General features: G+C 43.2%; 1 long non-coding RNA gene across 3 annotated transcripts in view; it reads left to right on the top strand.

Moving 5' to 3' along the window:
* Positions 1 to 27,922, top strand: part of LOC142827912 (uncharacterized) — a 47,027-nt gene that overhangs the window by 9,226 nt on the left and 9,879 nt on the right. Inside the window, exon 3 of one of the 3 annotated variants that reach the window (XR_016349220.1) lies at positions 10,439 to 10,686. The exons of 1 other annotated variant lie outside the window; for it this stretch is intronic. This is a non-coding gene — a long non-coding RNA (uncharacterized LOC142827912). The remainder of the gene's footprint in view (positions 1 to 10,438; positions 10,687 to 27,922) is intronic. One more of the 3 variants, XR_016349221.1, reaches the window with a different exon arrangement.

Consider the following 27,922-nt stretch of genomic DNA (forward strand, 5'->3'; position numbering starts at 1 on the left):
GTTGATAGTGCTACCAGAGAAGCTTCTGCTTATCAGGTAATTGACTACTGGTTTACATCCTTATCCCGGGGGCCTCCTGTAGCATCTCGATCATCCAGGGGCCCCACTGCTTGTCTAGCAGGTTTCCTGTTCTGATATACTTACTTTTTTAATTTAATTTGAGCCTCTATTATGGTGTCTTTGTAATTTCCATGCATCTTTCAGGGATTTTACTTTTGGAATTGTACCTTTTCATTTCTGAATAACTAACCTCAGTTTTGTGCAGTTCCCCTTTATGAAATTCAATGTCAAAGAACCGGAGCACTGTGGTGTTTTTCCCACCACAGGGATATTTAATTTAATTATATTATGGTTACTATTTCCAAGTGGTCCAGCTATACTCACCACTTGGACCAGCTTCTGTGGTTCACTTTGGACTAAATCAGGAATTGCATTTCCTCTAGTCAGTTCCAGAAGCATAATTTATTGTGTCAAGAAACTTTATCTTTGCATCCCATCCTGAGGTGTTGTTTACCCAATCAATATGGAGATAATTGAAATCCTATTATTTTTTTACTATATCCTCTCTAATCTCCCTTAATGATGGGTAATTAGTTGGGATAGATTGTTTGGCCTGCAGTTTGTCTATTGCCTACTACAGATGGTAACAGTTACTAGTAAGCATCATCTAGTGATTGGTCCTGTGGTTGTTCCAGTTCACCTGTCACAAGGTTACTAGGTGATGCTGGCTGTATAGTGGCCTGGCCAGATGGGAGCATGCACACATCCCCAAACAAAGGATTTTGCATTGCGAGTGCCTAGCCTAGGAGTACATAGTAGTGCTTGGTCCTGGTCACCTGTCACTCATAAACAAGATTGTGCATTCTTTTGCCACAAGAGGGCAGTCCATGCTAAGGTTTGTATATTGGCCTGTGGCAAGAATTCCCTACAATATCTCGAAGCAGTTACTGTGTTTTTAATTGAGAAGGAGGTTAAGACTAATTTTTTTCCAACAGATTTTTAGAAAACTCATTTAACCTTAAAAAAAACCACCTAAATAATCGAAGGCAAAGTAACTTTTCCCTGAACATTTTACTGTACATTTTGGTCGTTGGTAAAAGATTAAGATACAAAAGAGAGTGAACAATTAGATTATCCCGGGATGCGTATAGTGACAACCCTTGGAGAGCTGTAGGACTGTGAGGCAAGACAGGCAACAGCAACTGTTGACTGACTTAAAAGCTGCTGGAATGGGAATCTTGAAGGATCACTAGCACAAATTCTCAGGCACCAGTCCATTAAAGTTTACTTTATATTTTAAAGCAGTTGAGAGACATAGTCTGCATGTCACTTCACAGAATGCACAAGTGTTTTAAACAATTTATAGAAAATACTGGTCTTGCTGTAAGGGCCCAGCATTTTAAGGCCTGATGCTGCCCAGGAATTAGCAAAGAAAATCTTGTTCAAATACTTTTTTTGTAGTTCAGGAGATTAACTATAAAGAATAAGTTGAACCACTGTCATGCAGTATTGAATATAAACTGTTTCACATTGAGCATAACTAGTAAATCTGCAGACCATCCAAAAATTTACAAGGCTTAGGAAGTATTTATTGACCTACCATTATTTATATGGTAGAACACTACTTACTGAGTGTTATTTAAATGACAATTTATTGTATTTATGAAAAACTTAGCATATATCTAGAAAGGGAAACACCCACACTATAGTCTCAGAAACATTTTCCGTTAGAAACGCTCCCAACTCATCCAAGTATGGGGCAATGTTTGTGGAAAAAGTTGTTAGTTGAACAACTTTATTTCATTATTTTTTCTTCATTATTTAGGACATATAAACATCTATCTTAAAAATGAACATAGGAGGACCTGGAATTTTCATTCCTTAGTTCTCTTTGCTAAGTCCTGAGGGCTTGGTTTCAGGATGACTCTCTGCATCACCAGAGACAAAATTTCTATTTCTTTTATATCAGTGGCATCAACGAAACTTTTTCATAGTTCCACTACTCCACTTATAAAAGTTACCAGTTTCTCTCCTCAGAACACTTTCAAGGTTGAGGCTCACTCTCACACGCTAGAAGTGTCTCAAGTGTCTAGTGTCAAGCAGCTGTTCTTAGTGTCCCTGCTTTAATTTGGCTACAACTAATTTATAAGTAGCTTAAGTTTAAACCAGTAACTGGCTCCAGAGGAGGTTCCCCCTGGTAATCCAAATCCCCACCACCTGTGTACGCCTGATTCTGCTGTCAGTGACTCCCTTGGGAATCTGGAGTTGCCACAGCGATTTGGCACAGGACTGCCAAGTAACTATTGCCCTCACCCCTTCCAGGTAAACAGGGGTTACCAAATTTCTGATCACACAAAACCAAACACCCCTGCCCTGCTCCCCCTCGTGCTATCAGGCCTCCCTCCATCACCCGCTCTCCTCCCAGCCTTACTCACTTTCACTGAGCTGGGGCAGGGCTTGGGGATGGCTCTGGCTGGGAGCCTAGGCTCTGGGATGGGGCCAAAAACAAGAAGTTCCAAGGTGTGGGATGTGGCATGAGACTGGGGTGTGGGAAGGGGGTTGGGGACAGGAGAGAGTGAGGGCTCCAGCGGGGGGGGGGGGAGTAGGCGGGATGGTGTGTGGGGGGGTGAGGCTCTTGGGTGGGGCAGAGGATGCAGGGGGGTGTTAGGGAACATAGGGCTCAGGGCTATGTGGCATTTACCTCCAGTGGCTCCAGGAAGCAACCAGCGTGGCCCTTAGGTCCAGGAACAAATAGGGTGTTATCCAGGCCCAGAGGTGCCACTCCCACAGATCCCATTGGCCAAGGTTCCTAGCCAATGGGAGCTGTGGAGTTGGAATTAGGAAGGCAAGTGGAGACCCCTGGCACCTGCATCTAGGAACTGGAGTGTTCCTTGTAAGGTGTACACTTGTGTGGCTACTCAGGAGAGATTCAAAGGCCACCCAGCTGAATAGCAGAGCACCCAGTTAAGCTGCGTGTTTCTTACTGGTGGTGCATAGTCACACATGCCTCGGTGCACATAACACAATTTTATTCCACACATCGATTGAAAAAATTGGAGGTAACATTGCTGGAGGGACATGCTGTCTATCTGTAGGATTTCCACAAAGCCAGGGAGCTTGCTGTAGCACTGCTGACCAGACTTAGCAGCCCTGTCAGCAAGCTACCAGGGTCCCTTTTCGACTAAGTGTTCCAGCTGAAAACCAAGACCCTGGCAACACTAAGGTAAACAGCACTGAAAGTCCAGAGGTTTTAAGGGTCTTTTGACTCTCGTGTTCACCGACTCTTCCCTTTTTCTTGCTGATTTGTTTTGAACCATCATCAGCTAGTTCTGTGGTCATCAACCCGTTGATCGCAAGGTCTTGACCAACCCCGCCCCCCATTTTCCCCCCCCCACCTCCGAGAAGCCCCACTACCTACCTCTAGTGTAGTGCCGGCTTCCCGCGGGGTGGACGGAAGTCCTCTCTGAAGCCTGTGTCACTTCCGGGGGTTCTGTAAGTGCGCGGGCTGCTCCACCTCCCACAGCTCTGTTGTGTGCTGGCGGAGTGGGAGTCGGCCCCAGGGTTTGGCTGTGCTGCGGGAGGAAAGGGAGTTGGCCAGGCCATACTGCGCCGTGGGAGGGGGGTTTTACCCCGGGGCAGGTGCCCGTGGGGGTTGGCCATGTTGTGCCGCGGGAGGGGGGTTTGGCCCTGGGGTAGATGCCTGCAGGGGTTGGCAGTGCTGTGTGAGGGGAGGGGCCGCACCACGGAAGGGGGGTTTGGCCCCGCTGCGGGAGGGGTGCTGGCTCCCGCGGGGGTTTGGCCCCACCACGGGCACGCTCGGGGGTTTCCCTGAGCCATGGGGGTCCGGAGGAGGCATGTGCTGGCTTCCCGCGAGGTAGGGAGAGAGAATCCTGGGAGGAGGTAGATGCAGGTGAGACTGTTGCCACTGGCACCCTGTCCCCAGCTACAGAACTGTCCCCATTCCCCTGTCCCCAGGTACAGAACTCTGTCCCCGTTCCCCATTCCCCGAACTCTCCCCATGGGCACCCTGCCCCTGGCTGCAGAACCCTCTCCCCTGTCCCCAGCCGCAGAAACTCTGTCCCCACAAAATGTATAATTTATAAATGCTTCATTTTAGATTTAGATAGCATGAATAAAAAACAGACCATTTATTTTATAACTATACACACGTGATTTTAATTTTATATATCACATAATTTAAAAATAAAGTGTTTATCAGTGTGTAAGTAAGGGCTAGGTATAGCAAGTGATGGACAGGAGGAGAATAGAGAGGGCGGGGCTTCAAGAAAGGGGTGGGGCGGTAGATCTTCACCTGTTCTGAGATTTAAAAAGTGATCTTCAGTGTATAAAGGTTGGAGACCACTGAGCTAGTTCATCACAGCTGTTATGTGACTAATAGGATTTACTGAAGTGCCTGAGAGTGGGTCTACATAACAGGGCTTAACTGGAAATAAACTACACAAATTGAGCTATGTCAATTGCGTATCTTATTTCAAAATAGCAAGTGTCTACTTGGCACTTATTTTGAAACAGAGCACCCTTCCTCTGACTTCCCTTACTCCTTGTACAGTGAGGGTTATAGGAGTGGGAGTAAGAAGTCCTCCAGCTTGACCAGTATCTTGACACTTGAAATAACTGCCTGCTGTGTAGACACAGACTAAGTTATTTCAGAATAGTGTTGCTGTGTAGACATACACTTAATAAGTTGTCAGAGTTTCTCAACCTTTATTTTTATAAAGTACCCCTTTAAAAAAATTATATATATATAAAAAAAGTACCCCCAGCACCTACAGTTTTCAGACACACAACATTTTTTTCTACCATTGCAACACACTAGTTTAAACAACTTATTCATAGCAGGGTGGGCGATGAAATGTTTGGGTGTAAAAAGTACAAAAATAATAAATCACTGTAAAAATTCAGTTTTTTCCAAATTTCAGTTGTGTTGATGTAACCCCCAGACTTCTCTCAGTACCCCTTAAGGACAGAGGTTCTTAACCTTTTTACTTTCACACCTCCCCCTGAAAATGAACTTCATATTCACCTCTCCCCCCCCCAGCCATTTTGTGCACAGCCTAGTCCTGCCCCCTCACTTGACAGGAAGCTTAGGGGTGTGGCTAGACCTATAAGAACTCTGCCAGGGAGCTCACTCTGGGCTTAGCCTCTGTGGGAGACAGAGGCCTGTCCAGAGTGCCTGGCTGAGGAGGCTGAGACCTGGCTTGGGTCTCCCACACCTGCCTTCCCTCAGGCCAGTGAAGGCTTCCCTGCCTGGGCTGCCAAGGCTTGGCCAAGCCGGCCGGCAGGGCTACCCTCTGACCTAGAGGAACTCAAGGCTCTATGGGTGCCTGGCGATTCAGAGGACCAGCCTGAGCTGAAGGCCTGCCTGAACCCTGGGACCTGGCAAACCAGGTGGACACTGGATGCAACTGTCCGAGCTAATTCCCAAGTCCAATGGCTGGTGGTGCTGTGGGGTGAGTGAACTCTGTTACACTGCCTAAATGAATAATATGAGCTTTTTACTTTGAACCTTTTCCTAACAAATTTATGTGATATTTGGAAATGAAAGTCGGCAGTGCTCGTGTACTGTTATTGTAGTGTCATCACGTAGGCCTGATTGATTTGCACTGCTATTGTAGTGTGCTGATCTCTAGAAGTTAATAAGAAATGAATGTTTATAATTTTAATTAATAATATTAATTATGAAGAAATCTAAACTTTAGAATTTTATCCAGTGAGAAAGCAATTGCAGTTAATTTTCTGGGAGGCACCTCACACCTCCCCTGTGTCTCCTTCACACCTCCCCTGGGGAGGCGCACCTCATTGGATAAGTACCCCTGCCTTAGGGTACTCATACCAGCGGTTGAGAAACACTGAGTTAAGAGACTAAACTCCTATTGCAAGTCATTGATTTCAATGGCAGTTATGTGCTGAATCGGTTGAGGTGCAGGGAAGAATCTGTGGGCTGCTACCACTGTCACCTCAGTCCCACTGTCCTGTTGGTGAACTAGAGGTTTGTTTTAACAGCCTGACTCCCTGTTTCAGCACACATGAGCAATACCTCCATTCTCAAAGGCCTCGGTGTAAGTTACGGACCATTTTAACATCTGTTAAGTTGAAAATCTGCCTTTAGAACAAATGTGTCATCCTTTGTGATGCTGCTCTGCCACATAAATGTGCCACTGGCAAAGGAATTACAGAAAGTTGCTTTCACTTCCCACTTGATGTTTACTACACAAAACAATTCCGGCTTTCTGCAAGCATTTAAAGAAGCATAAAATCATTTAACCACTAATGACTGTTTTTGGCCCCACCGTAGCTTTTTTTTATAGACTCCATATGAACATTGATTGTGTCTCAAATTCACAACACAATCACAAAATAAACAAGGAGCTGCTGTGTGCTAGCCTTCATTTCCCAGTATGTTACCTACAGAAACAGAGGAAAAGCCAAGGGATTCTTAAAACACTCACCAAATTCTACTGTGGGGCTTTTCCTCAGTAGAGGCAGCAAACTGAATGTTGACTTGGAGTTTCCTGCTTATTTTTCTGATAGGACTTATATCCAGGACTATCTCCTGGGTCTTTCTGGGGGAGAGGGAGGAGAGAAATAAGTAAACTCACAGCTGAAGTTTCACAGTAGGAAATGCAGAAGCAATTCCGCGAGTGTTAAATCAGCTGAGATAGCATCAATGCCAACTGAGGTTTCAAACTGGAAATCCCAGGGTGCAGAGGAGAGACTGGGAGCCAGATGTACCCAAATGGAAAAACACAAACTAGAAATCTGTAAGAATAGAGGGGTTGATGCTGCCCAAGGGATGGAAACAGGGACTTGGTTAGACATTAAGGATAGAGGGGTCCCTCATAAATACATTTCCAACTACACATTTTTCTTACACTTTTCTTTGCAAAAAAGGGGGGCAGGGCTCTCTTTACTCTTAGGTTTTATGGGTTAATAGTGATCCTCATGGCCAATTCTTTGAAGTCCTTTTGATCAAATCATGTTTACTGGGTGCAGTCTTTAGAACTAAAACTATCATATATTCTCTACAAAGCCCAGTTACAACCAAGCTTAACTATTGTGTTTCTGGAAAACAAGGAAAAGAGAAATGGGTCTAGAAAGGTAAGGTTTAGAATGCAGTTCCTCTGAATTCATATAACACACGTAGGGGTAATCAAACATGGCTCTGCAGCTTGCAAGGGGCTATTTTCCTGATAGTTGCCTGTCCCTTGACTATCAAAGGAGAAGCCTCCTGGAATTTCCTTGGTTAGCTTGAATAATTCATATAATGAAACAAATATATGTAGGCAAAGTACTTTTCCTCATATGTATGCAAGTAATAAATAGCTCTTATGCTTAGTAACGGCAAGGAAAGTTTGTGTGACCTGGCATAAGAATAAGCTGTACGATGTTTATTAATAGGTTTGCATTTTTTAATGTTTTTCCATCAGAATGGCTTGGACATCTTAGCCACCCAACTCTAGGAGAGGAGTTAAGGGCTGTGGATCACAGGTAGACAGGCTCCACACTGAGGGAGGCAGGGCTCAGGACACAGCCCTCTATGATCATCTCCCAGTGGTCAGTTTTGGCACCACCCTACCCAGCATGCTGGCTTTTGTGGGATCCATTTTTGGCTGCCTCTCTCTCCTCCGATGCATAGGTGGTGAGTTATATAGGCTCCTGGTGGCAATGCTCCAGGAACATTCAGAGCTGGGTCTCTCCCCAGCCCTGCCTGGAGCTGGCTTCAGTCAGCACCTGCTGGCCTAGCATCCTTCCTCCCCCCAGGCCCTAAAGCATTCCCCCCGCCCCGGAGCACATGTGCAGTGTGCTGAAATGCCACACAACAGCTGAGGGGAGACTCCCGATTGTGGTGTGACATCATGGCCTGCGACTTTAAAACCCACGCGACCCAGCTGGCCAGTGGTCTGGAGCCCCAGAAGCATCTGGGGCCCGATCAGACTCCAGCGCTGCAAACTGAAAGGAAGAAAGTAGGGTAGGATGGGAAAGAAAGGGGCTTGTGCTGAGGGGAAGAAGGCAGGTCAGGAGAAGAAAGGGGAAGGTAGCAAGGGACAGGGTGGAAGAGAGACAAATGCCAGGTGTAGGGTTGCCAGGTTTCCGGTATTCACCCGGGCAGTATGGTATTTTCACTTCGTGTCCAGTAAAAAAAATTCAGAGAATACCAGATGGTATCTTCTGAATTTTCTTTCCCCCTGGCCAGGAGGCAAAAATGCCAGGCACCTGGCAACCCTACAGACACGCAGTGCCCGGCCTCCCGCTACCAGCCCTCCGACCCCAGCCCCCATGCTTACCTGGTTCCCTAAGGCTGCTGGCACAAAATAGCTGCCAACCAAAAGACCTAGGGGAAGCAATGCTTCCTGTTCCTATCCCTGCACTTACTATTAAAGAAGACATGCTGTTTTATTTTAATTTTTTTTTTTGCTCAACAACTTCGGTCTCCCCCCCCCCCCTTTTTTCCCCTTCAACAGAATTTTTTCCCAGTGTGTTTTTTTTGGGGGGGGGAGAAGGGGGGGTGTTCGGTATTTTTGTTTCAACCATCTGCCCACCCTAGCCAGGTGGCCAAGTGGAGACTGAGGAAAAGGGCAGGAGGGGAGGTGTCAGTGGGAAGGGGGACAAGGTTATGCTGGGAGAGGAGAGGGTAAGGGCATTGGGGCTGGAGGAGGGAGGTGCTGGGAAAAGGCTTGAAAGAAGGGGTGGGCATGAGGAAGGTGGGGATGGAGGTGAGGGCACAGGGGCATGAGGGAAAAAGGGGGCAGGAGCAGTGAGGGGAGGGAAGGAAGGGGGGGTGAAGGGATAAGGGAAGGTGCAGGTAACCAGGGGATTCTGGGGGTGAAGCAGAAGGGCAGACACCTGCAGGGGAGGGACCAGCACTAGAGGAGAGAGGCAGAGCAGGTGTGTAGAGGAAGGTTTTAGAAGAGGGTATGGGGGGGGGGCTCACATGATCAGAGTGGGGCTTCTGGAGGAGTGGGCACGGGGGGAGAGAAGGGCTGGTGGAGGGCGGCAGGTCTCAGGAGGGCTGAGGGCAGTGAGAAGGGCAGGAGTCAGAGTCAGGACAGCAGAGGAGAGTGAGGGGTTGGGGGGCAGCAGGCACCAGGGGAGCTGATGGAGCAAGGGGAGGAGACATGGCAGCAGAGAGAAAGGTTAGAGGTTTATAAGATATTAACTTGAGTGCCACAGTGGCACATCCTAACAAGCCACATGAACTCAGTACTGGTGCACAACACAATTCATTCTGCTCATGGGAGGAAACTCTTAGAGGGAACACTGCCCCCAGCCTCTCCGCCCCGAGTTAATGTCACACACATTGGGTTAATGCAATTGTAGGATAGTTGCACGAGGGGCATTTGATGGGGGTCAAACTAATCCCTATTGGTAGGAGGATGGTGGGAAAAGTCGTTAGAGGGGACTTGACTTCTGGTCGTGTGTCCATCAGAGAAAACATTAAGAACATTCCCACTTTGTCACAACAGGTACAACAAAATATAATATAATATATATTTGCACAATGGAATCCACAATGGGTTCATTCCATGCTACTATGGTGTTTGTGTGGATAACCCAGGAAAAAAGGGTGCAAATATTTAAAAAAAGGGTGAAATATATATTTTCAATATATTCAATATAATATATTGAAGCTGGCGAGTGCTGCTTCTGACTTTCCACTTTTACATTATTTAATAAAATATATACAGGCAGTCCCCGGTTTACGTACAAGATAGGGACTGTAGGTTTGTTCTTAAGTTGAATTTGTATGTAAGTCGGAATTGGTACATATTGTAGAGGAAACTCTAGCCAAACATTTCTCCAGAGCTCAGTTTTATTCTCCCATACCTCACTTCCCTCAGTCCTTTATTCTCAAGCTGAGGTGTCTGCTGAGAAAAGCCGCTCCGCGTCTCCCTGGTCTGCTGGGGGGAAGCAGCTAGTGCGGGGTTGCCTCACTCCGTTTGTAAGTAGGGATCCGATGTAAGTCGGATCCATGTAACCCGGGGACTGCCTGTATTAGCTTACAGGACGGGTGGGGCACCAGACCCATTATGGGCACCACCAAAAATTATACAAACCTGCTACCCCTGCCCCCATGCATTATACAGGGACCCTAGGCATCTAGCTCAGGTTGGTGGACTTCAGGGATAATGGCACGAGGCTGATTGCTCCAATGTTTAAGTCTCTCTGTGGATTCCAGCCCCTGTGTCTAGCTAGAACTGTAAACACAGTGTGAACTCTCCCCCCCCCCCCCCCCCCCCCCCCCCCCCCCCCCCGGGCGCTTTATAAAAATTGGCTTGTGAATATGAACATGCACTCTTGTGATGCTGTAAACAAAACCTCACGTAACCTATCAATTTTAATGTAACAATAGGCTGGATCTATACATGTATCATTCTTGTATGTAAAGTTAGAAATATGAATATGAATCTGTTTATAGTTTCAGATAAGCTAATGAATGCCATTTCTGGTGCTCAGTAAGCCTAATGGCTTAGTGATCAACTCTGACCCCTAAATAGACTGGTTTGTCCTGTGAGCCCAAACAGTGGTTGGTCTAGAAAGACGTGTGACACTGCCATGTGGTACTGGAATCCATTTTGAACCTGGGAGGATGCCAAACAAAAGATTTCCACCTGGATTTTGTCTCTGATGTGAAGCTTATACCTGAAATAAGAACAACTGCTTCGGGTAAGAAAATTTGCATGTAACAAGTTTCTTACTGAATTAGAATCAGCTATGAGTTTTCTATTAATTTTAATCTAGAAACTTATTTTGATCTGTCTGTTTTCACTTGTAACCACTGAAATCCTACTTTTTTGTACTTAGTAAACAAGTGTTTTTTATCATCAGGCCTAGTGTAAATAACTGTTAGCTAGAGCAACCACTGTGTATCTTTCTCTTTCATTGATAAAGAGGCAAACATCCTCATGAACTTTCCCTGTGTAATACTTTTGCCTCCACACAGATTTATTTGGGATTCTGATCCCTTTTGAGAGTTAGTTTCCTGAGTGCAGAGCTCTAGCACTCCATCCTCCTAGAGTGAAGTGGTACAGTGTTTTCATTGCTCTGCAAGTTGGGGCATGTATCCCAGCTCTGTGCCCTGTCAGTGGTGGGGGAGAGAGATCAGAGGATCTGGATCACCAAGACGGAGGCCCAGAGAGCAAGAAGGCAGATATCAGTGATACAATCAGTACACTGCAGAACAATCCCAAGGGGACATCTGTGATGGGACTCCATCACACACAGATCCACAAAAAGCAAAGGACAGGTTTTTATGACATGTTCTCTTTTGGCTCACATCAATACGAAGAATTTTTGAGCTAAATGCATGTATTTTTAGGAGGACTAATTTCAAAAGAAGCATTGGGCATGAGAGATCAGCCATAAGCTAATGGTTTTATATAGTACAGCACTTTTTCAATGTGATATTCAGTGTGGCAAAGGGTTAAAGGATATAAGTGCTTAGACAGTGATGCTGTAAATATTTCCAAGCAACCACAGTAAATTTTAATTTTGGGGGGGGGGGGGGAGTTTGCCTTTTGAACCCAGCTCACTTCCTAACGACCTGCAACTGGACAAGCACAGGTTTGTGATGTTTTTCACTAATCTAAAGACTTCAGAACAAGGGGAAATTTTTCTCATCCACTAAAAGCAATGGTAATGGTGAGAAGCTACATGACCTATAATACTTATCAATTTGTCTTTTATGTCATGCTATTTAGTCTTGCCCTTGAATAGCCATCTAGTGTGTAAGAGTTCATGGATTCAACTATAGGGTACCTTAATTGTGCTATCCACTACTTGATGGCAAAAGGCAGCAAAATTCCTTTACTTCTAAAGAGTTTCTTTAGCTTTAACTATCCAGCCAAAACTTAACTCTTCACAGCAGGCAGGTAGAGAATAGCTTCTCCCAACACACAAGTCAAAGGGAATCATCTTCAGCCTGAGAAACCCAAGGAATTATGACTGTACAGCAACTGCAAACCAACAGTTATAAGCAGACACACGGACCAAATTGCTCCTTCATATGAAAAAGAGGTTATAGTTGCCAAACCACATGCAGAGATGCACAGATGTGCCAGCCCATTGGGGAAACATAAATGTTATGAGCTAGATCGGCTCATTGCAAGAGAGACTGTCAGGTTAAATTTGGCCCCCGATTAAGGTTTTATAATGAAGTTTTTATAAAGCCTAAGGCTCTTTCATCTTCACTGTGCTTGCTCTGCAGCATACAGAAAATGCTGTTTCTTTTCGATGTAAAGCATTCTAGAGAAATCAAGGAATCAGCTGTCACTGGCCAGTCAGGTTACAGCAAGATTCCTTTTTCTTCCCAAGCACAGCGCACATCAGCAGTCAGCTGGGAGTGTGATTCCAGCTGCAGGAACTTAGGGTACGTCTCGACTACATGCCTCTGTTGCCAGAGGCATGTAGATTAGGCTACCAGACATAGTAAAATGAAGCGGCGATTTAAATAATCGCTGCTTCATTTAAATTTACATGGCTGCCGCGCTGAGCCGACAAACAGCTGATCAACTGTTTGGCAGCTCAGCGTGATAGTCTGGACGCGCAGGTGGCGACATCAAACGTATTTGTTGACCACCCAGGTAAGCCTCATTCTGGTGACAGAGGCATGTAGTCTAGAGGTACCCTTTCTCTCACTAGCTCTGATTCAGTTCATGCACTTAATATAGAATGTAGCTGCAACAGCATGAGCAGTAGGCAGGATTAACCATCTCATAGGAGAGGATGGCCATTATGCCTGGGTGGTTAGCCCCTCCTGCTGTTTGTTGTCACAACTACACATTTTAGCATGCTCTCTCTACTGGAGTTAGGGTGAATATATCTCCTTGAGCTGGAATTAAGCTGTCAGCTTGCAGTGTAGATGTACGAATGCTCTCTGCGGCCGCACAATGAACTAACACCAGCTAAGACCTCTGCTCCTAAACATAGCTGCTCAAGATATGGTACTTCACCCCTACTTGATCAACACGTATGATACGAAGTAAAAGCTGGCACTAGCTTTTTCTCAAACAAAAATGCTAGTAACAGAAAATATGACAACATGATGTGGAAACAGGGCAATGGCTCTACCTCCTCTTTGTGTTCATCCTGCGACTGAACTGCCTGATGGTCTGGGTACCCACCTAAAAGGTGGAAAAACCAGCATCCAATGCACCAACTCTATTGACTGTCTGCACCTACAAAAATGATCCACAGATATCCATGTCCACCTGCCACAGATGCAGATATCCATGGATATAAAGCAGATACCCATAAAATTGCAAGGTTCTAGTTACAAAATTTGTATCTGCATCCATAAAGACGACAATGGATCTGCAGGGCTCTAATAATGAGTCTTTAGTAATTTATTCACAGTGGAACAGTTCAATAGGAGAGACAGAGGAACGCCTAAGGGTGAGCTAGGCAGGGAAATATCTAACTTCTCTTGTACACGGGCTTAGGCATGCACGAAGCTTTAGAGTGAGGCAGGAATGCTCAAGGCAAAAATGTAATGCCATAGAGATATTTAAAGCAGAAATATAGATACCAGGTGAGTTTTGATGCCTACAATGGTAGATGGCAGTCAAGCCAGGATGGTTTGCAATGGCATCTTAATCCAGTACTTTCATCCACAACACCCAAACATTAAATTGTATTATGGATTTGGGCCAGGATTTCTAGTTTAATGTTTCAGCTAAATGCAGCCAGAGGTTTATTCCATTTATGAGCTAACACTTAACTCTAACTCTGCCTAAAGGAATACATGTTTTCTGACCAGTGATCAAAAATATACATTTGTTAGCCTGGCACCAAATGGATACTTCTAAAGCACAAAATATCCATCAGATTAATTAGACTACTTTTGGATCATTCTTCTTTCTAATTAAAAAACTACTTAGCTATTCTCCCAGGGAGAGAACATAATACAGGAATTACCTGCATAAAGAATGTCAGGGTCTTTTTCTGTGTTAGTGTGTGGAATAGTCTGTCAAAAGCCACAGCAGCCATCATTGGAGTACTGTAATTTAAAACTTTACTGCACTGCAGCAAGCCCTAGGGAAAATTTCATATTTTAATCAGAGTGGTGGAGGGAAGGGGCAGGGACCAAGTATAAGTAAGTATTTTCCATATCTAACTTATGTTTCTTGAAGATGTAGCTTTGCTGAAACCATAGCTTTTCACAAGCCAAAGTTGTGCGGCTAGAGCCTGCCTGCAAGTGTCCTCTGAAATGAGAAACATGGAGTGAGTGAATCATGTGCATAGTGACTCAGATCCAGGCAGCAGTCAGTTCTTTACCACAATCTAATTCAGTGAATCCCAGATAATTAGGCGCTAATAATAATTAGCACTTAGGTTAACTAATCCGCGCAACAGCATTGTGAGGGATAGGTTTTACAGATTGGGACCATACCCAGGGAGAGGTTAAAAGACTTGCCCAGAATACCATTGAAGTGAGTCACTGCCAGAATTTGTGATTAGACTTTAGCTTCTTGTTCATACCACTAGATGATCTGTTTTCTCAGGACTGTGTTTTTCCCCAAGAAAAACCACCTTTTCTTATAGTAGGCTTCTATTATAAATTAACAATGCATGAATTACAGGATCTTAAAGGAGCTAAACAGTCAATCTTTTCCATATGAGTGCATAATTTTGGCTGGGAAAATATTATCTGAATACGACAACTTCCTTTCCAAGCCAAAACTAATTAAGGATGCCACATACAATGGCTATGAGAGAAGACATATATCTCAGTTTGAAAAACTGTTCTTTCTGATGGTGGTTTTACTGAAGACAGTGGTTTTGCTGAAGAGTTACAATCTTCTTAAATAGAATACAAATAATAGCTAAAACTGGATTGGAAGCAGAGTACACAAATGATTAATTCAGCAAAAAGGCAATGAATGTGATTTTCACTCTGATTACCCACCTTTGCTCACAATCATCACTTAATTATGTTAGAAAACTGATAAGGAACAAATCAAATATTTCCATTGATCAAACTAAATGAGAATACGTATTTAGCTCATTTCAATCCATGTAATTAGTCTAACAAGGTGTTCTGAGCTCTGTTGCACAAATATATTCTTCCAGTTTAAACAGAGCTTCAACCTGATTAAAAGACCTGTGAGTAAACAATATGGGTGACATTTAAGCCTCAGTTCCTACAACTCCTCTATTTCCAAATATGTATTTGGAAACTGTTCTAGGTTGACAAATACCCCCCAGATTTCTGCTACTCACCAAAATATTTCCTTTCTAGTTTCTCAGAGGATACAAATCCTCACTATTACTTATCCTTACAGCTCTGCACAGATACAAAATTGGTATTCACATCCACAGCTATATACGTAAAAATCAGCCTTGGATATTTGGATTGACATCTGCGGAGGTGGATACCTGCATCTATAAAGTGGATATACACAAATTTGCAGGATCCTAGATACAAAATTTGTATCTACATCTGCATTCATGGCAGCAAAAATGAGCTGCAGATATACACAGCCACAGATTCAGATACCCTTGGATATAAAGTGGATATCGGCAGGAGTTTACTTAGCCTCACTTTCAGCCCCTTCATGCAGGTAACACTCTGCAGATGGTCATTACAAGTCAGTCCATAGTTAATTAACGATTTTATTTTTCTTACAATGAAAGCACACAGATTTTACTCATTAGGTACTCAGTGTGTTTCCAAGCAGAGGCTGTCATCCATGACACTTCCTCCAGACAAACTGCCCTGGTAGATCTCCAAACAACCAACAGTATCATGGGGCTGTATTTTACTTCATAATACTAATAGGTAACTTTACCACAGCCCAGCTCTTATTCCCCAAGGCTGTGTCTACATTTGCACCCTTTTCCGGAAAAGGGATGCTAATGAGACAAGTCGGAATTGCAAATGCCGCGGGGGATTTAAATATCCCCCGCGGCATTTGCATGAACATGGCTGCTGCTTTTTTCCGGCTCGGGGCTTTGCCGGAGAAAAGCGCCAGTCTAGACGGGATCTTTCGGAAAATAAAGCCTTTTCCAGAAGATGCGTTATTCCTGATTTTAAGAGGAATAGGGGATCTTCCGGAAAAGGCTTTATTTTCCGCAAGATCCCGTCTAGACTGGCGCTTTTCTCCGGCAAAGCCCCAAGCCGGAAAAAAGCGGCAGCCATGTTTATGCAAATGCCGCGGGGGATATTTAAATCCCCCGCGGCATTTACAATTCTGACTTGTCTCATTAGCATCCCTTTTCCAGCCCAAGGGTATGCCTACACTTGCCCCCAGTTTGGACTAGGGATGCAAATACAGGCATTCAAAATTTCTAATGAAGCGGGGATTTAAATATCCTGAGCTTCATTAGCAAGATCGCGCTAGTTCGAATCACAGTTGATTTGAAAGTGAAAGTGTGCGCCGAGACAAAAAATGAGAAGTAATGTTAGTTTGAAGCAAGGGATTTGGTTCAAACTAACATGTCCCAGTACGCACTTTTACTTTTGAATCAGCTGTGATTCAAACTAACACGCTGGTGAAATCTTGCTAATGAAGCGGGGGATATTTAAATCCCCACTTCATTAGCAATTTTGAAGGCCTGCATTTGTAGCTCTAGTCTGAACTAGGGTGCAAGTGTAGACATACCCCTAGCGAGAAGAGGGTGCAAGTGTAGACATACCCCTAGCGAGAAGAGGGAACAGGTTAAAGCCCCCAATAAAACTGATTTACTGTGTGTGTGTGTGTGTGTGTGTGTGTGTGTGTGTGTGTGTGTGTGTGTGTAAAAACCAAAATCTGTGATTTAAGGTTTCTACTGAAATCTAAAGTAAAATGCACCTTTTCATTTCTTCATCCTTGTTCAGACACTGATGCGTCCTTCACTGTATCATAGAATTACTCAAGTCATGTAAAATGTACACTTAAATTGTCACTTCAAATATATTAATTTCTAAATTCTCAAATGTACAAATCGGCACAACTCCATTGTTAGCTGCCACATCACTCATCCATACCTATATTTTGACCCAGCTTTCATTTGTACACACCCTGGAAAGGCATAAGTACTATTCTTTAGGCAATGAATATGATTTTTATTTACCCAAAGACCATAATGCAGTGGTGTTTCCCTAGGGCAAGTGATAGAAAGGCGCCCAGGGGTCTGAGGCACCTTTCTATCACTTGCCCTTAGTGTGAGGAACCCTTGTCTCAGCATGTCAGTTCCTTAATACCTCTGGCAACATAAGCCAGGCCTCCCCAGATCCTGCTCTGTCTTTACGGAAGAATGATAGGTACACTCCAAAAGTCCCCTGAGGTGCTGAGCACACAAGCTACTTGACACTCTCAGAATCTCCTCTGTTCGCAAAGTAAGAATGAATACATCCCACCTTTTCAGTTACCCTTTATATCACTTATGTTTACAGTAAAAACTCAAAATTTACTTAGGTTTTAACAGAGATTTGAGAGGATGAAAATAGAATTACTGAAAACGAATGGTTATAGATAAAATAACATGCTTCTTAGAGTCTACACTTAATTAACAAGACATTACCCTTTCATAAAGTTGAGTTCACCCATGGTCTCTACAGTCAGACTGGCTGTGATCCTGTGTGTGTGACACAAGCCACCTGGCAATTTATCCCCTTAGTGAAGGATAAATGTAGGCAGAGACGACAGGTTTGCAAAAATGTTGTTGATGGTCTGGAATGCAGGCTCTGAGAAGGAATATGGGTGTTGGTTCTGGCCTTGGGCAGTGGAGGCAGGGAGGCAATGGAGGTGCAGCAGTTAGAACAAGGGTTACCAGATGGCTTTCAAAAAAATACTGGACACACACGATTTCAGAACAGGAGGCAGGGCTGGCCGGGGTAGATCAGGGGAAGGAACCAGCCAGCAGGAAGCAAGGCAGGCTGGGAAGGGGTTGTGGGGGAGCGGGGATGGCTGGGGTGGGGGAGGGGGCCGCAGGAAAGCAGGGGTGACCAGGGTGCATGCAGATCCTGGGTGCTACCCATCCCATGCACAATCCTGGTGGGGTGTATGGGCAAGTTTGGCCCTGGGGATTCCATCTCCTCTTCCCCCCCCCCCCCACCCCCCCACTGCGTCGCTGCATACTGCCTGGCTGGTAGACATGCTCGCGCAGCTTGAGTGTGTCGACCAGGCAGAGTACGCAACTACGTACTGATACTCATGATGATAAAACTTATTTAATTAGAAAATACTGGACATTTATGTGTCCGGTATTTTCTCAATTTGTTTCCTGGACAGAAAGCTCAAATACCGGACTGTCCAGTTCAAAACCGGACACCTGGCAACCCTAGTTAGAGCAGCTTCCAGCCACTCGCTTATCCCTCCTTCCCCACTGCAGGGATGTACATGTGGGCAACTGGGGTAAGTAAGAGAGCTGCAGCATCTGGAGCAGCGCAGAGACCCTGCTCTGCCTCCCCCTCCAACTGCAGGGGGACACATACTGACAGATGGGCTAAGCGAGCAGCTAGAAGCCACTCTTAACTCTGCTGCACTGCCAGCGGGGTCTAGAAGAGTTTTAATCACCCATGGCAGAAGACAGGGCTGGAGGATGTGTGGAGAAAGTGTATGGGATGGCAGGGAGCCCAGGGAATGCTTGGAGCAAGCAGTGGTGAGTTTTCATGGAGTCCAGCCCCGGACCAGATATATTCCTGGTGGCAGGCCTGCACAAGCCCATATAACTTGGTACCTATGACTGGAAGTACCTCTGCACCCCCAGATATTGTTCCCACTTGCATAAAAGGGTAACCCTTACTGCTTGTTTTTTTCCTGTCTAGAATCTCCCCTGGAGACACTGCAATCATTTGGTTAGCATTTTGCTCATACTGTAAATAGGCAGTTTGGAATACTCACTCTGCATGTAGCCAGACAGGTAGATAAGCATCTCCTGCCTGAAAGCAACTTGGACAAGGTGGATAAAATAATATTATTTTAGGACCACCATCTATTGGTGAGAGAGAAAAGCTTTTGAGCTTACTCAGAGCTCTTCTTCAAGTCTGGGTCTTACATCCTTTTTCTTCATATGGGTGGAGCTTCCTTTTCAGCTGGCAAAATTCAATGCCTTCTTTTGTTGTAGGCAATGTTGTTGTAGTCCTGGTGGGCACAGGATATCTGAATATCTTTTAATGGGCACTTTGTGAAATCTTGCGAGCTCATGTCTCTTTTATCAACAAATGCTGGTCTAATAAAAGATATTATCTCATTCACCTTATTTCTTCAGTATCCTGGGCACAGCTAGCTGCAACCACACTGCATGAAAGAAACTGCTTTATCACCTTCTGGTAACAAGCCCTCAACTCAGACCGTAAGAAGAACATAGTTTTCAGTATGAATTCATAGCACTGCATATTAGCCATTCATATACTTTGCAGTGTTTATGAGGACCAGTTGTAGCCTATAAGGCTAACCTGCTCATTAGCCTAATTTTATATCACTAGCCTAATTTTTACACGTGCTCTATCATTCTTTTCTTCCTTATGGTTTGGTTATATATTTATTATAAGAAGTTAGGGTAGGTTTATATTGGCAGATTGGCTGTAATACAAAAGACTTACAAGTCAGAGAGCTAGTAGGTAAGGTCCTGAGGGAAGCAAGACTAAGGAAAAACAATTGAAGAGAGTTGGCAGTTTTTCTAAGGGACATTATTAAGGGCCCAAAAGCAAACTATTCTGCTGTGTAGGAAAGATAGAAAGTATGACAAAAGACCACCTTGGCTTAACCAAGAGATTTTGCATGATCTAAAAATTAAAAAGGAATCCTATAAAAAGTGGAAACTAGGTCAAATTACAAAGCATGAATATAATCAAACAACATTGGAATGCAGGGGCAAGATTAGAAAGGCAAAGGCACAAAATGAGTTCAAATTAGTTAGACACAAAGGGAACAAGAAGACATTCTATAAATATATTAGAAGCAAGAGGAAGAACAAGGACAGGATAGGCCCGTTGCTCAGTGAAGCGGGAGAAATAGTAACAGGAAACTTGGAAATGACAGAGTGCATAATGACTTTGTGTTGGTCTTCACCAAGAAGTCCGATGATGAAGGAATGCCTAACATAGTAAATGCTAGAGAAAATGGGGTAGGTTAAGAAAAGAAAAAAATAAGTAAAAAATTACTTGTTACTCAAGGAGCTGATAGAGGAGGTATCTGAGCTTCTAGCTATCACCTTTGAAAAGTCATAGAAGATTGGAAAAGGGTAAATACAGTGCCCATCTATAAAAAGGGAAATAACAACCCAGGAAACTACAGGCCTGTCAGCTTAATTTCTGTGCCCAGAAAGATAATGGATCAAGTAATTAAGGAATTCATCTGCAAACATGTAGAAGAAAACAAATTGATAGGTAACAGCCACATGGATTTGTAAAGAACGAATCATGTCAAACCCATCTGAGAGCTTTCTTTGTTAGGATAACAAGTCTTGTGGATAAGGGAGAAAGCGGTGGATGTGGTACAGCTAGATGTTAAAGCATTTGTTAAGGTCTCACATGATCTTCTTATCAATAAACTATGGAAACACAACCTAAATGGGGCTACTATAAGGTGGATGCATAACTGGCTGGATAACCCTTCTCAGAGAGTAGTTATTAACAATTCGCAATCATGCTGGAAGGGCATAAGTTCTGCAGGGGTCTGTTTTGGGACCGGTTCTGTTCAATATCTTCATCAACAATTTAGATATTGGCACAGAGACTATGGTTATTAAGTTTGCAGATGATACCAAGCTGGGAGGGGTTGCAACTGCTTTGGAGGACAGGGTCATAATTCAAAATGATCTGGTCAAACTAGAGAAATGGTCTGAAGGTAAATCAGATCAAGTTTACGAAGGACCAATGCAAAGTATTCCACTTAGGAAGGAACAATCGGTTTCACACACAGTGACTACGTCTAGACTGGCATGAATTTCTGAAAATGCTTTTAATGGAAAAGGTTTCCGTTAAAAGCATGTCTAGATTGGCAGGATGCTTTTCCGCAAAAGCACTTTTTGTGGAAAAGTGTCCATGGCCAACCTAGAGGCGATTTTCTGCAAAAAAGCCCCGATCGCCATTTTTGCGATCGGGGCATTTTTGCAGAAAACAGTACTATGCTGTCTACATTGGCCCTTTCACACGAGTCTTTCGGAAAAAGACTTTTGCCTGAACGGGAGCAGCATAGTATTTCCGGAAAAGCACTGATGATTTAACAGGAGATCGTCAGTGCTTTTCTGGAAATTCAAGCAGCCAGTGTAGACAGCTGGCAAGTTTTTCCGGAAAATCATCTGATTTTGCGGAAAAACTTGCCAGTCTAGACACAGCCATTGTATAGGAAGGAGTACTGCAGAAAGCGATCTAGGAGTCATAGTAGATCACAAGCTAAATATGAGTCAATAATATGACACTATTGCGGGGAAAAAAAAAAGCATGATTCTGGGATGCATTAACCGGAGTGTTGTGAGCAAGACATGAGAAGTCATTCTTCCACTCTACTCTGCACTGATTAGGCCTCATTGGGAGTATTGTGTCCAGTTCTGGGCACCACATTTCAAGAAAGATGTGAAGAAACTGGAAAAGATCCAGAGAAGAGCAACAAGAATGATTAAAGGTCTAGAGAACATGAGCTATGAGGGAAGACTGAAAGAATTGGGCTTGTTTAGTTTGGAAAGGAGAAGACTGAGATAGGATATGATAGTGGTTTTCAAGTACCTGAAAGAGTATTGCAAGGAGGAGGGAGAAAAATTGTTCTCCTTGGCCTCTATGGATAGGATAAAAAGCAAAGGGCTTAAACTGCAGCAACAGAGGTTTAGGCTGGACATTAGGAAAAACTTCCTAACTGTCAGGGTGGTTAAACACTGGAATAAATTGCTTAGGGAGATATTTGAGAAGCTTAGATAGACATCTATCAGGAATGTTTAGAGAGGGTGCTTGGTCCTGCTGGGAGGGCAGGGGAATGGACCTGATGACTTATCAAGATCTCTTCCATTTCTAGTATTCTATGATTTCTATGTCCTGTATGTTGAGCTAAGGCAAAGTTAGTATTTATGCCTGTGACCCTTCACCCAGATAAAGTAACTTTCCATGGTATAGGCGCTTCCAAGAATACTCTGAAACTTAGCAGGTACATCATTACTTAGAAAAACTCAAACTAACTGGTTGATACCAGACCGAATAACTGGGTAGGACAATAATAATAAATGTGATAGACAACCACAAAAAACCCATGGTAACAAATTAATGTGTATGATGATAATTTTGAGATCAATGATATACTGACCTATTGGGGAAAAAAACACTTTACCATTAGTAAATTGAGGAAATACAAATAAAAAGTAAAGGAAACATCCCTTACTGAACATGCATCAAACATAACATCATATAAATGTAGCATCCCAGCTTAGGGGTGGTAAGAGAAGGAGATGTAGTCCTTGGGAGGTGCCACAGTGATGGCCACTACTGATGATGGAGAAGATGAAGGTGATGAAGATGATAATGGCTAACATGTAGGGTTGTTCTAGAACAGGGGTGGCAATACTTTTTTACAGGGGCCCACTCCAAGAATTTGAAAGTGCTTGAAGGCCACATGCTTTCATGATATTAATGAAGAAAGTGTGGGGTGTGGGATAGAGGTTAGGTGCAGAAGAGACCTTGGGGTGAGGAAGGGAGTTTGGGTGAAGGAGGCGGATGTGACCTGGGGCAGGGGGTTGGATTGTGACCTATGGCAGGGATGGGGTACAGGAGAGGGTGCAAGGGTTTGATTTGAGAGCCTAGGGCAGGAGAGGGGACTGTAATCTGGGAGCCAGAGGATTTGTGTATGTGGAGTAGGGGGCAGGAGTGGGGGGCAGGCCTCGGGTGCCAGAGGCAGGCTCTGACCAGGAGACTTACCAGCACTTTCCTGAAGCAGCCCCCTGCCTGCCCCATTCCTGCACAGGCTGCAGCCATGTGCTCTGAAGGAGAGGAGTTGTGGTGCTTCTTGTCTGCCTGTTACTGAAACAGGAAGCTCCCATTGGCCGGTTTCTGGTATTAAAAAAAAAAAGTCAATGGGATTGTGCTGGGGGCAGGAGCAGCTCCTAAAGCCTCCCCCCACCAGACTCTCAGATTTCAAAGCGAAAACACCCAGCAGCCATGTTTCTGAGGAGCATACAGGTGGCACGAGGCAAGCAGGATGCCTTCCTAGGGCTCCCTGCTGTGTCCAGGGACCATATTTTGCCCAGGCCTGTTCTGGAAGGAATGGTGTGAGTACATGGAATGGAAATATAGATGTACTTTCCCTATTTATGTTATGAAATTGAGCTGTTTGTGACTGTGCTAAATTAATTAATTAAACCATATTTGCAATTATGCAGGGGATCCTATAGTGTGAGAGTTGCATCTGTGCACATCGGTGTTCCCAACCATAGAATAATACTGGACCTGATCCCAGGACAAAGAACCTGTCAACCCTAAAGGTGGTAACTGGAAATTTATAAGCAACCTTAGATCAGGCAACACCGTGTAAGACAGGCTCTCAGCAGAGACCTTATTCTAGCAAACTATTACGAAATACTAGAGCCGCAGGATCCCTGCAATCCTTGTATACTTCTCTGTCAGTTAGACCCAAGAGGTTACACTTGTCATAATAATAATACTATTTTAAGGTTTTTTTTTAAATAAATGTATTATGGTAGCATTAAGGGTCTATGTTAAATCCATGCTAAAACTAGCAATATTGAGATTATAGCCAAAAAACTGTCCTTATCATGCTCCATGTCTAGTTCCCATTCAGGTGGTGATTAAGAGATTTTTACCTTATTGGCTATTTCAGAGAAATTCCACATTTCAGCACAAAATGTCATAAAGATGGTCTTTTCAGGGATTTCCCCCTCCCCATATTTTTAAAATGTGGCTTTGATCTGAAAGGACTTTTAAATGGGATTGTGTAGTTCCATATTTACTGTATCTCAAGGATAAGAGATAATAAAAACTAATTTCTGTTTAAATTAGATTAATCAACTAATCGATGGAATTTCCATTGACTATTCAGTTAGTCGATAAGGGCACTTGGAGCTCGGGGCCAGTGGGGGACTCTTGTACATTTCAAAGGTGTAATGCTGCCGCTGTCCCCCTCCCACAGAGCTGGAGCTGGGTGGAACCGGCTTTTAAGCCGGCTCCCCCCAGCACCCTATTCTGTTTCCTTGCCCCTTGCTGCCTCTTTCTGACAGTGGCCCCAAGGGGGGAGGGACGCTTCCATCCCTATGTTCAACTAAGCAGATGTGACTCTGGACACACACAGGAAATATTCCAGGCTGATCAGGTGCATCCTTTTAGACATGTGTGATCATGCAAGTAAGTTCTTACTTAAATTTTTTTCTCACTCAAGTTCAAACAGAGAAAGAGCATCTCCTTGTGGTGAGGCTCATTTGTTAACCAAAAAGCCGATACAAAATAAAAGGTTTCACGCCAACATCTCAGCTGGATAAGGCCATTCAGAGCTCAGTATACCAATAGTTTCACTGACGTGGGGCCAGTCACCCTCTTCATAAAGGTCTCTGCTTTCTAGAACTTTAAAAACAATAATAACCTGAATACATTTTCCAGGAAAATTTGTTTTAAGTCTGCGTGAAATGTTCAGCTTTCAGTCATGGCGCAGTAATGCAAGTGTAACTTGTACTCAGAAACTAAAAAATACCAACTCTGCTCAATGGAATGAAGCAAGAAGTGCAGCATTTTGTCAGAACCACACAGCAATCTGTTCAGTCAGCTAAATTGTAGGAATCCATCACATTGCAAAGAGGCTCTCACAGGCAGTTTAGGTAACTTAGTTTCATACAAAACTCAAAACAGTAATGGTAGCATAAAGCACAGAGAAAACAATTTACCCCACTTTGGACAATTATTCTTCCGGTATCATGGTATCCCCATTAGTCAGCCATAGGCAATATCAAAGCTTAGCGTTTCAGCTAAGAATATGAACTGAATAAACTGGCTAGTCCTAAATCTATTAGCCAACTGAAGCCAAGAAGGCCTTTTCAAACATGCAGATTTCTAAAAAATGAGATTATGAAATCCAATCCAAAAATTAATTTGAATTCCTAGTAAGATTCTTAGCCAGCTATTGAGAATCACTTTGAGAATAATTTGCTGTCATCACAAGTGGCAGATAATACATTTAAAATGCTCAATATCAAACACATAAATAAACATGGAAATAATTCTTTACCATTTAGAATTGACAATGGAAAAATAATTGTTTTTGAGAAGCAGACAAAATATGAAGATATATTATTTCAAATATAAATTCTGTAGCAAGGACGCACAACCATCATTGCTTTGTGAAAATATCTTCTACTGTTTTTATAAATAAAGCCTTAAGTTAATGGCCTTTGAAACTGAATAATCTCAATAGCCTATTCTCAAACGATTCTTCAGAGATCGGGGTTCTGTTGGCACCTTATACCAGATATACTGACTGGATTCCCTTCATGGTCAGATACTGCAGGAGTTAAATCAAATTTTGTCTCCCTTGAATTCTCATCATTTTTGTCTCAATCTGCTCAGGCACTTTACTTGGCCTTCAATTCCAAATGCATTCCATTTTAAAAAAATAATACATCTTTTATAATGTGGCAACATGCTAGTGTTAGTTCCTAGAAGATAATAAACAATTATAAATGAGTTTGAGCAGCCTCCTATCAACTGTGGGAGAGTCATGCAATGGATATATTGGGAAGAACTGTAAATATGAAAGGAAGGTCTAAGGGAAAAAAGCCTGAATTCTGCGGGTATGCCATGCCAATCAAGCCATGAACACCATTCTGAGACACATAAACCATTCTTGATTCTGTCTGTGGGGAAACTGGAGCAAGCATTCACACACAAAAGAAGGGAACACACCGAGGAAGAGTATAGGGCAGCAAAAGCTTTGGCTGTAGCTTAAAATTAAATTAATGGGCCAGATTTTTTGAAGGTATTTAGTTACCCAAAGATGCAAATTGACTCCTAGTGAGATTTTTAAAACCACTTCATTGTCCAATTTATACTGAAAATCCCCATGGCACCTTACAACATTTTTACACCTCAAGACCTTTAAAAATCTGGTCCAGGGCTATAATCTTGTTAAATCAATAAAGCTAAATAGGGTCAGCCCAATCAGTACTCAGACAACCTCTAAGGGTTTGCTGCAGGAAATGATATTGGAATTAGGGGCTCTGTGCTGCTAGAAGAGGTGTCATTTTTAGGATCATTTTTTATCTTAATAGGCCCCATGACATTCTGTCCCCAGAATTTCTTGAGTTAGGTGGATTTTAAATATCAATTAATACACGTTGCCTACTTATAACTGTTGCAATCATTTCTATTAAATATATTATTCTTCATTTTGGTTCCCAACCTGCTGTGTAGTCTTGAGGTGAATTGTTGGATTTCTGATTCATTCAACCCCAGAGGTGGCAGCATGTGATAAACGGCCGTATCCCTGTATTTTCCTTTACCTAACTCCCAGGATGGCTCTGTGGCTTAATGTTTGTTATGGGCTTTCGTCAAGGAAAGGTGGCACAGAAATACAAGCTATAAGACTCTATCTAGCAGGATATATATTTATCTAGAATCAGCTGCAGCCATAAATATAAATTACATTTATCCATTGATATATAAGCAATCAAAGACTTAACCAAGGGTCTTCATAAATATATTCTAGTTTCAACAACTTTCAATGTGTGCTGATGACAGCTGTACTTCTACTAATGTATTTTCTGTTTCCTTCCATCTGTGGGTTTTAGGCTTTGAAATAGTCCCCAATTCCAACAATACTACTACAATGGGAAAACAGTTACAGAAAGCAATTTACATTTTGTTTTAGTTCTTCCTGAGGCTTAGAAGGGAATTGGTACACAAACATTTTTATCACTGGGTCATCTATTTACAGTACAGTTTTCACTCTTAGCTGAAAAATCTAATGCTTTTTCTTAAACTGTTAGTAATATTTGTGCAATTTAGTCTCTACTGACTTGTGTTGTTTGCTTTGCTACTTCATAGTCAATGGCAATAGTCCTAGTCTGTGTAATTCTGATTGTATTAAATCAAGAGTAGCTTTTCCTTAAAACATTATTCCCTTAAAGTGTCTTCAAACCATGTCTTACAGCATTCCTTTTTTGCAGGCTGTTCTATATCTCTTCAAGGCAGAGGGATCCATTCTTGTAGCTGGTTGTAATTCATTTCAGTTATAGTTTTTGTCATGCACATCTCCAAAGTCTCTTCTGCTTCATGGTCAGGTGTTGTGCAATCCTTTGCCTACTTGTATGTAGGCTTTAGTGCTTTTCTGATCTAATTCTAGCCCCCAGCCTGTATTCTACTTGTTTTACCCATTCAGGCATTAGCTGTTTATATTTCCTGTATTTCAATTTGCCTTCATCTACTTGCTAATGGCTACTAATAAGCATAAGCTTTGATACATAATTAAAAACCAAGGATAAAGGAACAATTACAGAGGGAAAACAGGGTGATCTAGTCGCTAGGGTACTAGATTGAGAATCAGAACTATTTATTCCCAATTTTGCCATATACTTTGAGAGGCATGTCAGTTCACCCTCTTTCTCCTCTCCCACGTTGTCCTGTTTATTTAGCCTGTGAGATCTGCAGGGCAAGGAATGTGTCCTATTGCGTACATGCACAGCACCTAGCACAATGAGTACATAGTCTTCCTTGAGCCTCTAGGAACTAGCAGAATACAAAGAGTAACAAATCAAACATATTTGGTAGTGTTGTGGCTATGAGTGTGTGTGGAGAGTCTCTTGCTTTACTGCTCATATCTAAATTAGAGGGACCAATAGAAATATGCTAATGCTGCTCCTGTTATTTTGTATCTCATGAGATATGCCAAGGACACTGAACAATGGCTGCTGCGTTGGAATACAGGAAAAAAGAGGTAGACATGAAACCCAGGAATCTAAAGTCACGTGCTCTAACTCCATCACAAAAATCTCT

This window comes from Pelodiscus sinensis, chromosome 3 (assembly GCF_052426305.1).
Source record: "Pelodiscus sinensis isolate ZL-2025 chromosome 3, ASM5242630v1, whole genome shotgun sequence".
Lineage (NCBI taxonomy): Eukaryota > Metazoa > Chordata > Testudines > Trionychidae > Pelodiscus > Pelodiscus sinensis.